We start from the raw sequence: 11,205 nt of genomic DNA, 5'->3' as shown, positions 1-11,205 counted from the left end.
AAAATGGAAGTTTAAATAAAAAGTGTAAATTGAATACAACTTGTGTTTTATTTCTTATACAGTAAGTAATACTTTATTATGCGCTTCACTTATATTTTTTCTAAATTTTAAAACTAAAACTTCAAGTTTAGTTTTTTCCCTCTTATTCCAAATATTCATGATCGAGCCATACTACACTAATGTAATAGTTGCACATTTAAATTTATGTGAAATAGACTGGAAGATTGAATATCTCATTTGATCTCATTTCCTTCTGATCTATTTTTATCACATCATATTCATTGAGCATTGAATGAATATGAATCAGGAAATAAGGGACTTCTGGTGTACATTAGCAAGATATCTATCGAATGCATGGAATGCTTCTGAATGATTGTCCTTAAATGGATAAAATGTTAATGCATGGCAGACTTGGAAACAGAAAGTGGATTTTATGGGAAAAACCAACAAGGGCTAAATTTTATTTACTTATTTATTGCTGCCTTTGATGACCAGCCGGTTAACCAGTATTAATGCTCTAACATTTTCAAATAATTATTTACTGTTGTCTTAATAGCTTATTCAGCAAAATATTTTAAGCTTCAAATTTCAATAGTCACATAACATATTATTATAGAAGCCTTACTACATATTGTTCATATCTCTCTAATTTGTAGTCAGCTGCTGTAAAATTTAAATTTCGATTTGAAACAAGAGGTAAAACTTCAGTAAATATGATTTTTTTTTTTCTGAAATCAAACATACTTTTTAAAAATATGACTGCAGAAAATTGAATCTTTCAGCTTTGTAAATCTATCTGTGCCACAGAATATTTCTTTATAATTTATGCAGTATTTCAAAAAAATTAGTCAATAAAAATTTCTTTGATTCATTATAAAATTTAGTTATACCTTCAAAAAGATTTAAATGCAATAAATAATATCTTATTCTATTTTAATCAATAAATGCACTTCTGAAAGTCTATGAAGTCTAAATTTTATACAGTCTTTTGATTCTATAAATCATGTTCATCAAAATTATCTCGACAATCAAAGTTTCACTTCTGCGATCAAGCCGGATCGAGGAGACTTGCAATTAACACAATTTCATATAAATATTTTGAAAAAATTCTTGTTGGGAAAAAAAAGATGTGTTTTAAAATGTAATCTCTAATTATGGAGTTTTTGATTATTGGAGATGATTACAATCACAGCCAGCTTAGTAATCAAAGTTCTACAGTATTCTTAAAAATATATTAGTTTTGTTAGGAATTCTGCCTAATTTTGTTGGTATGAAGGCATTAACATAATTAAATAGACATGAACCATATAATGTCTATTTATTATGCATTTCAACCAAGCAATGGCAATTAGTACATATTTGATATGCACAATAATTCTCATGTTTGTAAAAATACATACTGCACTCAAAATTTACAGAAGCAATATTGTTACGTTTATCAAAACCCTTTAAAAAAATTTAAAATGTGTGCGTTACAATACATGCAGTTGAACTTACATGCATATTTTACATATAATATTAATATATAACTAAAAAATATTTAAATATTTTAACAGACCACTCTTACATTTTCTATGACACTTATTATGGAACACTTAAATACAATTTTTATGTATAAAAATGTATTTCTACACAAAACTCTCTACAACTTTCATACACTTATGCATTTTTTAAAATTTTATATTAATATCAGGTTATCCAGATCAGCTACAGAAGCAGGTGTAGTAAAACTATTATTATGTGTTTCAGATAATTAAGTCATCGAAGCACTAAGAGATGTATATTATAAGATTTCTCGAGTAATAATTTTTTAATATTGAAAATGTAGCAATATAGGTTAGAAATTGTTTACAAGAAAGCATCACTAGAAAATAATGCATAACTTAAGAATTCTTCATCAGACCAGGAGATGATTATGTTACTTCAATTTATTTAATTAAAATAATTTCTATGAAAATTCATTCATGTATCTATAAAAATGAGTTTTTGTTTGAAAAATAATAAAGATTATTAAAGAGGAAAATAAGTGAAACATTTATATTACCATATCAGGATATTATGATCACTGTAACATAGATTATTGAATGAATGCTGTGGAATGGAATGCATCAGTTTTAACAAAAGATATACCACTATCCATAAAAACTACACCACAATGTTAAAACTCCATATGATTTTGGATTTACTATTATTTGGTTTATGAATTGCAATGGTGTGGACTTTCAAATCAGAAAAAAGAAGAATTTCTAACCTTATCCTGTAATATGCCATTAAACTCTCGTGCAACAAAAATTGTATCAACATCATCATTGGAATAGAATATCACTTGCAGCTATTATCCAATACTGATTGAGAATTTTCGTTCTGATTTTTCTGACATTGAATACAACCGTGTCTGTTTCTTTAATGCAGAATGAATTCACATTGCTCCAGAAGTATTGTATGGATATTTTATGACAGGCACCAGTGGAAACTGAAGATAAAATGTTGCTTATAAAATTTTCTATGCCATTCATCTGCTTTAAAGTTTCAGAAGTATTTGCCTTCATTTCTAAATGATATCTAGTCCTTTGATTAATGCTCGAGCTACCAGACCAGGGAAGACCCTGAAAAGTTGTGGCTACTAGCAAATAAAAATTCAGACTAGAGTCAAAATCTGTACTGTACAACCACATTTGCTATAGCATTCAATGCTTTTTTAAATCCAGATTTATTCCAGAAATAGCCTGTCAGTCTTTTATAATAGAACAGTTGTGAAAATGAGGATACAGTGTAGTTAGTATGATCTTCTAGTAACTTCATCTGCTTTGTAGATTCAATATTTTTGTTAATACTTTTGTAAATATAAACTTAATCATAGCCACTTGTTGATTGTTTAAATTTTTTTTTTCAGAATATTTATTGTATGTGGTTTATGTGTCTACACACACATTGAATATTCAGTAAATCATAAGTGATTTCTCAATGAACAAGAATAATGTTGGTTAAGAATTTTATCTGGAACTTATAATATTCAACCGTTAAGCATTTGGAGCTAAGCATCCAATATTGCAGATACAATTTATAACTTTTTCTTATGTTTGTAGACAAAAAACATAAGGTATGCTTGCTATTTTTGTATATAGCAAGCCTATCATATATCACTGCTGGCATTCTTGCTATTGTTGGTTGAGTTCACAACAAATTATAGTCATAAAACTTTGACATGATCATTGAACTAATTCTAAGATAACATAATTAAAAAAATATTTTCAATACATTAATTTGGTGCAGAAAAAAAAAAACTATTTTAAAAAGAAGCAATAATCATCTCCATATGAATCTTGCCAACAACAGCACTTTCAATATTAAAACACTATTATTTATTCCATGAATGATTTTATTTTACATTATTAATATGAACATCATACAAAGCATAAAAATATGCACATTTTCTAACCCTTATTTTAAACATACAAAGATTTCTTAATTAATAATGTTGTCAAGAGTGAAACAATGACTGATTCTAGTTCTTAAAACAGCATACATACAAAAATTTCACTCTGATGGCTTTTACTAATTAGCAAAATTTTATATGATAAAATTACAGATATACACATTGGATTTTGTATACACACATAAAGAAAACATTATAAAATTTATACCATTCAATTATATCGTTTTATTAATTTTTAACCATTCCCAATTGAATGATTTAAAATTTAATCATTGAAAACTTTGTAGTTATGCTATGCAATAGAATGCCCCTATTTTAAAACAATACAAATATTCCATTCAAATTCGTAGAATATTAAAAAAATATTTTATGTAAAAACAAATGAAGCACAAATAGTAAAATGTCTCCTAACCAGCAACCAATTAACTGAAAAAAATTTTTAAGAGATGTAATGAAAACTCTGATTTTAAACTGTTGGATTAGAATATGCAAATATTACACCACTTAAACGGTTTCAAATATGCCATTTCTATTCCAGCATATTTTTAAATAGGAAAAATGGATATGTTGAACAAAAAATATAAAATCAAGCTGATGAGTTTATAGATTTTCCAGACAACCACTGATCAAGCACCTGATGAAAGTAATAATAAATTACTTATTCTATCACATAAAAAATTTTCATTACTTTCATTATATCATATGATTTAATTTTCACATAAATAAAATTACAAATACATGGTTTGAGTTTATTTTAAAATAAGAATGTTATGATATTTTATTACTTAGGTAGAATATGTACTCATCTATTGGTAATATCTCAGTTCTGATTGCCACAGATTAACTAACGAAAGTGTAGTAGAAAAAAATCAGGCAAAATTGATAGTGCTTAAGAAATAAATAATAAAAAATTATTATTTGTAACATCTTTAGGGGTAAATATATAGTAAAATGAAAGGTTTTGGTTCCTTGTAGCGAGGTTTTCTCTATCTATAATGTTTATGAATACTCTAATCAAAATTAATGATTAAAATCGATTTGAATATAAAATAACAAAAATGAAAGAATTCAGCTTATTAATGTTTGCTACAATTGAACATAAAAAATCAAAATAAAATGTGAACATCATGATTTCCTAAATTTATATTCATGCTTACTTTTATTTGTGTACTGATACAAATCAAATTAAACATAAATAAAAAGCTCTCTCAGAGGCTAGATGCCAAAACAGAAACTGCGATTTTGCATCTGGTAATTATGCAGATCAAAAGAGCAGGGTTTTTTTTTCTCTCTACCTAGCGTTACAGACGCCGGTGGGTGATAATATATATATTTATTACAATAGCTATATTAAAATTTTGCTAATGTTGTTACAAAAGATTAGTAAGTAAATTCTCCAAAATATTTCTTCAGTTGTGGTAAAACATTATGAAGAATTAATGGGATAAATGCTGACATGTAGGCACAAGGATTTAGTTTAATTTAGTTACACTGACGTGTCATTTTGAAGCCATTTGATGTCTGTGTGTTTAAACCATGGTCGGATGACGAGGAAAATAACCGAACCATCATTTCCTTTACAAATTCTACACAACATGCTGGAGGATGTTTGACTCTAACCTGTTTAATATTCATCAGACCATATATTTGAATCTCTCTTGCTTTCGCATGAGGAATCCTAGAATTAAGTAACTGAGACTGATCAAAATGGTCCTAATAGGCACAAGGGAATTAGGTACAGAGATATAAGCTGTCTTTTTGTCATGTTAACAGAAGGTACTGGAAGACTGATTATCAAAAACTAAATTATGATCTTTTTATATTGTTTAAATCATATTTATTTATTGCCTTTTTCTTTCAAACCAAATGTTAACATCAGCTTTTAAGTGCAATATAGCCGGCGGTGATAATACGGCCATTATTATAATCTGCCTCGAAAAAATTATTAACTGCCGAGGAAAAAAAGGCTACCTGATCATTTTAATTTCAATTAGCTTAAATTTTTTTAAAGAAAAGAGTTATATTATATTGAAAAGGAAATCAAGCAGCGTGCTAAGCTGGATTAATCCAATAACCTCTCTGTCCAATGAGGAAATCTATTTGCAATAGAGAGCCTAAAATATTAAAAAAACGAAGTCGTTTCGGGATTAAATGACGTCTAACATTCATTATAAGTATTTTTACAGCAAAATGGGGGTGTTTTATGTTTTTCAGAGCACTGCATTTTAAATCTTGTTTAACAACTGTGATTTTATTGTTTATAAATTAATATTTCTAAAAGTGTATTTGGTAAAGACGAGTTATGATTTATTTTTGTTAACACTGGACTCAATTTATTTCACACATCTGAGTTTTTAAATTCGAGGAAAATTTTAACATTGTTAAAATACATGAAAAAATTTCGAAATAAAAAAATTAGCAGGGTAACACAGATTATAATGCCAGTCACTATGAAATAAGAATGCCTTGAAAAATATTCTATTAGCACCAATGAATGGCAAATTCTTTTAGCCGGTTAAGAGAGAGCACACAACAAGCATGTCAAACCTTATAACTAACAAGCACCGAATAAACAAAATTTATTCAAATTATACACAAATAGGAGTATGTTCCCCTCGCCTTTCTTATACATTTCACCGTATGGCATATGTAGTTAGTACTCCATAGTTAAAAATAGAGTAGACATTTTGAATCATCTTATCCTGACCAACTAGGTTTGAATGTTGCTGTATATATATATATATATATATATATATATATATATATATATATATATATATATATATATATATATATATAAGCGTGTGTGTAAGTGTGTAAGTTTAATTTCAAATTTAGTTAATTTCTTAATTTTTGTTTTAATTCAATCAATTCTAAAACGTTCTCTTATCCTGATATAATTCCCAATTTTTAATTCATTTTAATATGCGCTCTAGAAAACTGATGGCTAATGCATTTTCTCACACTCAAAGCAAAGAAATAAAAATCCCTAACGTTTATGCCCTACCCAAGATTCCCTTGCCTAAGTCGATATGTGTAAAAGAAATCTCTATCAGATTCTATTAGTAAAATCACTGAAGGGAAAATTTCTGCGACTTTGTTTTTCTATTGCGATTATAAACAGACGTTTGTTTATCATCGCTTTTCTCCTTTTACAAATTATGCCTCCAGTGTAAAACAATTCGAAATTAAATTTTCAAGGGTTTCTCTTTTTCGGTCCGGCATCTGTAAAATTATGTTTACATATATCTGTTAAGATCATACATGGCCGCATTAAGCCCTCTAAGGTTTCTTAAGCAATGCAAATTTTGGGGGCCCTCCAAACTTTTAAATCTAAATTTTTTTTATTGATTTTTAATTTAATCTTTATATAAGTAGTTTTAAGTAGAAAATTTTGACATACTGAAATAGCAAAACGCTTAATTAAAAATATGGTTTCAGTATATCGTGAATACAAAAATGCGCAACTGAAATTTGAAAATAAATTCTTAAAAAATCGTAAACACACACACACACACACACATATATATATATATACAATTTGAATACTATTTATTTACATTTTTTTTTAAATAATAAAGCACCACATTTTTTTTAGAATTATAAAAAAGCATGATATAAAATTTGCAAATGATGTCACTACAATAATGTTTCGAAATTAATTAAAATAATACTAGATTTTAATCTTGAATACGCTCGATTGCACGGCCATTGAGTGGAAATACAAAATAAAATAATATAAAATCCCTCCCCCCCCCCCTCTAAAAAAGAACAACTCGCAGACTTAAGGCCTTACGTTTGAGGGCCCCTAGACAATATACTACTTTAATTTAATAATCGGTCTTTGAAAAACCATGGACCACATTTCATTTATCTAGCATGGATTATCAAGCTTGCATACACATGGTCCATATGCGATTATCAAATATCTCCCCTTCCTCCCTGATAATTTCAGATTGTCTAAAACCTAAAGCTCAAATCATTTCCACCTCACTCCTGAATCTTATACTAAATGATTTCTATAAGCAGATTGAAAATGTTCCTCAATCACCGAGGTTTTCACAAAAACTTTTTTTCACACATAGATTGAGACAAAACGCATTGACACTGAGACTCAAATAAAAATTTGTGTCAAAGAGTTTACCTATTGCTGGATTTGATAGTTTGATACACGATTTGATACTTAGCCAGTTTGATAACAACAGTTTTGATAGTAAAACTAAATGCCTCATTTTATCAATCAAATTCTCCTCCTTTATGTGTTACTGGGTTCCATGTTAACCCTTTAAAAGGCCATTTTTTTTCTAGTCATAATATAGTAAAATATTTTTAGGAATGAGACTGACTTAAGGAAAGTGATTCATTTAACTTATCAGATAAATTTAATTTGATTAATTAATTTATTGTGTTAATTAATAATTAAGTAACAAATCAAGACACATCATTTTGTGTGAGACAAGGAACTGTAGCATCTAAGTTTCTGTCTTATTGAAAAATTTGTCAGAACTTAAACCAATCTACATAACTTCACCCAAAGATAGATGAATTTGGTGGGATGCATACTTCCCATGGCCTTACAAAGGGTTAATCTACAAACAGATTGCTTGTTAATGGAATTCATCTATAATTTGATAAGAAACAATATTTTTTGACGTGAAGGCTGCATATTAAATTTCCACCGCTTAGCTCGCTGAATTTTTTAATTAGCGTTATCAGAAATTAAACAAACTTTAATCCAAAAATGGGCTTTCATTTTCAAATTATAAGAGATCTAAAAATGGAAATAATCAAAATATGGGGGTCGAATTACTTGATGATAACAATACATTCTTTTTGTGTACTTCAAAAATGAAAAAATAAAAAAAAAAGACTATTACAACGATAAAATAGATATTTTCTTTCTTGCACTTGGCATTTATACTCTCTCACTAGTTTCTATATTTTGGGAAAAATCTTCTTCAAAATGTGTGCTAAAAAATTACTTTTGATAAAAATCATTATATAAAATAGGGAGAAAAAAAAGAAAATGAAAAAAAAAAAAAAAAAATACTTATGTCATTTCAAGCAAGACTGAATAGATCTGCAAAGGTCTCCTAACAATTTTATAAAATTTTTCATTGATTTATCAATCAATAATAAACTGAGAAAAAAAAAATTCCTAGAGGTTCAAACCCTTAAAAAAAATCGTTGCATGATAGAGTTTTAGGCTTGATTTTACTAGCTTTATTTTATTTTTTAAATCTACACAAGCAGAGATAAATTGGTCACAGAAAAATTATTAAAATCAAATAAAAAATTATACATTAAAATAGGTATAATTGAAAACCTTATTTTTTGGTAGTGTTAAAATGTGCCGAAGTTATTAAAGGAAAACATTATAATATCCGATTAATTTTTAATAAAAAAAATCTAATTAAAATTTTGAAAGACCCTTTCTTTATAAGCATCTATTGTTAAGGCGTAACCAAATTTGGTAGCTGAAGTTTCAACCGCCTGTCTATACTTAGTAGAAGATTTTCGACTAGACAACTGCCTAAGGTTATAGACAAATCGATTAAAAATTTTGTTAGACTGGTTGCCAAATAAATAAATTTACAAAAAATATCACTTAAATGAATTATAAAATATATTTACTACTAAGTGTGTTTAAATAGAATTATCAAAACCATTATTAATTAAATTAGAGTACATTTAATTATTTATTTGGAATATTAGTTATTCATTGAATATGCTATATTATGCACCATTTGACAAGCTCTGTAAAATAATAATTTTTCATGTTATATTTTTTGAAATTTATTACTTTTTTATAATCTATTATGATTATTAAATGATTTTTCCGGCGTCCTGGCATAGGGGTAGCGCATCTTCCTCGTGATCTGGGCGACCCGGGTTCGAATCCCGGTTCGGGCATGGCTGTTCCTCATCTGTGTTCTATTTGTGAGGTGTGTGAATGTGCCCCCCCCTGTAAAAAGGGGTTGTGCAAGCGAATGTATGTGTGTCATCTTCATATTAGCTAGAAGTCAGACTTCTGCCCTCGGGTGCTCAGGGGTCTTTACCCTCAGAAGCTACAGCAGCCCCTTTCCGTGGTAACGCGGACACAACATCATCATCATCATCATCAATGATTTTTAATTGAGAGAAAATTAAATTTATATCGTCACTTAGTATGTTTGGAAATGAATATGGTTTAATGAGCAATTTCCGAATGCTTCCAAACTTTTCTACTAAGTATTTCAAACTTAGGGATTCCAAGATCACAATATTCAACTTTCAGATTCAACTTTCCGCTTGCATGTAATAAGGCACAAAGAAAACTTGTCAAATAAAGATGTAAAATTGCAAATTATTTGCAGCTTCAGTTTTAAGCTTTAAAAATTTCCCACATATTTTTGAAACGACGCAATGAAAGTTTTATAAATATATAAAATTTGAAAAGAGCTTTAATCAGTGTTAGTAAAATTTAATTATGTTAAGGTCCCATTTTTAAGCAACATTAAATCTATTTTTGGATGGATTTCATAATTTTGAACCGCAGTCAAATGACGTCGAAAACTTAACTGCCCTCCCCTTTCCAAACTTCTGCACCATACCAGGGAAAGACATATAGCCCAGACAGATTTAACCCCCCCCCCCTCCCCCTTACATGTTTGTTCAACGGTAGAATCGACTATCGAGCCTAGAACCTTCCGATCCCAAAACCGAGACATTACCCAGAAGTCGCAGTCCAAATTGAGCTTTAGAAATAACTTTTTATTATATTATTTATTAGTAAGATCTCAGGCTGCAAAAATCATTTGCTATGGACCACTAGTTTGACATGCTTGTTCTACAGTAGTTACACAAAGCTTTACAATTTTTAAAAAGCTCCAAATTTTCTCCAATTATTTTAGTATATGATACATCAAAAGAAAAGTCAAAGTCATCAAAAATTTGACTATCAACAATCAAATTGAATAATAGAATATATTTTTGAATATAAATGATAATCAACAGATTTATAACTGTTGGTAAACAACACTTTATTTAAAATAAACATCAACAAACCAAGAATTTTCGAATTCAAAATTATTATTTAATAATATATATTCCTGTTTTGAATTAATGTTGAAGCATTGTAAAAAAAAATCTTAAAATATGTATGTTTCTGAACCAGATTAAAACATAATAATTCTGAATTCATTTAGGAAAATGTTTAGTTTCATTGGACGGATTATTATTTTAGTCAAAGACAAATGTGTAGATATAAACAAATAAAAAATATATAAATACATATTTATATAAGCAAAATAAAAAAACAATTATATTTACAAGTTGCATAAGCAAACAAAATTTAACTTAGTTAGCTCTACAAATATTAAATACATACAACAGGATAAAAAAAATTTAATAAAATATAAACTTCTATATTTTTATGCAAGAATTTAAAACAATATATTGTTTTGTTAGATTTGCATACAAAGATTTAGGTAATCAATTTATAATTTGTCAAGATATTAAAATGTGTTGAAAATAGCATGCATTACTACAGATAACCTTCCAATAATCTTAAATTTAAGCTTACAATCAATTGTTAATAAATGATATATTGACATGTTCCACGTTCACAATTCTTTTTCAAACCTATTCATGATCTTTTCTCTTTAAAATGATACTGCCTTCAAAAAGTTAATTAGGGCACTGGGTCTTGTTTAAATCAGAGTTTCTTGAATTGTGGATTATGATTCCAAATGGAATTAATTTTAAGAATTTTGGAATCGGAAAATATT

The sequence above is a fragment of the Argiope bruennichi genome, chromosome 7, assembly GCF_947563725.1.
Source record: "Argiope bruennichi chromosome 7, qqArgBrue1.1, whole genome shotgun sequence".
Taxonomy (NCBI): domain Eukaryota; kingdom Metazoa; phylum Arthropoda; class Arachnida; order Araneae; family Araneidae; genus Argiope; species Argiope bruennichi.
The sequence above is the reverse complement of the archived record's forward strand: the minus strand, read 5'-3'. Positions refer to the sequence as shown.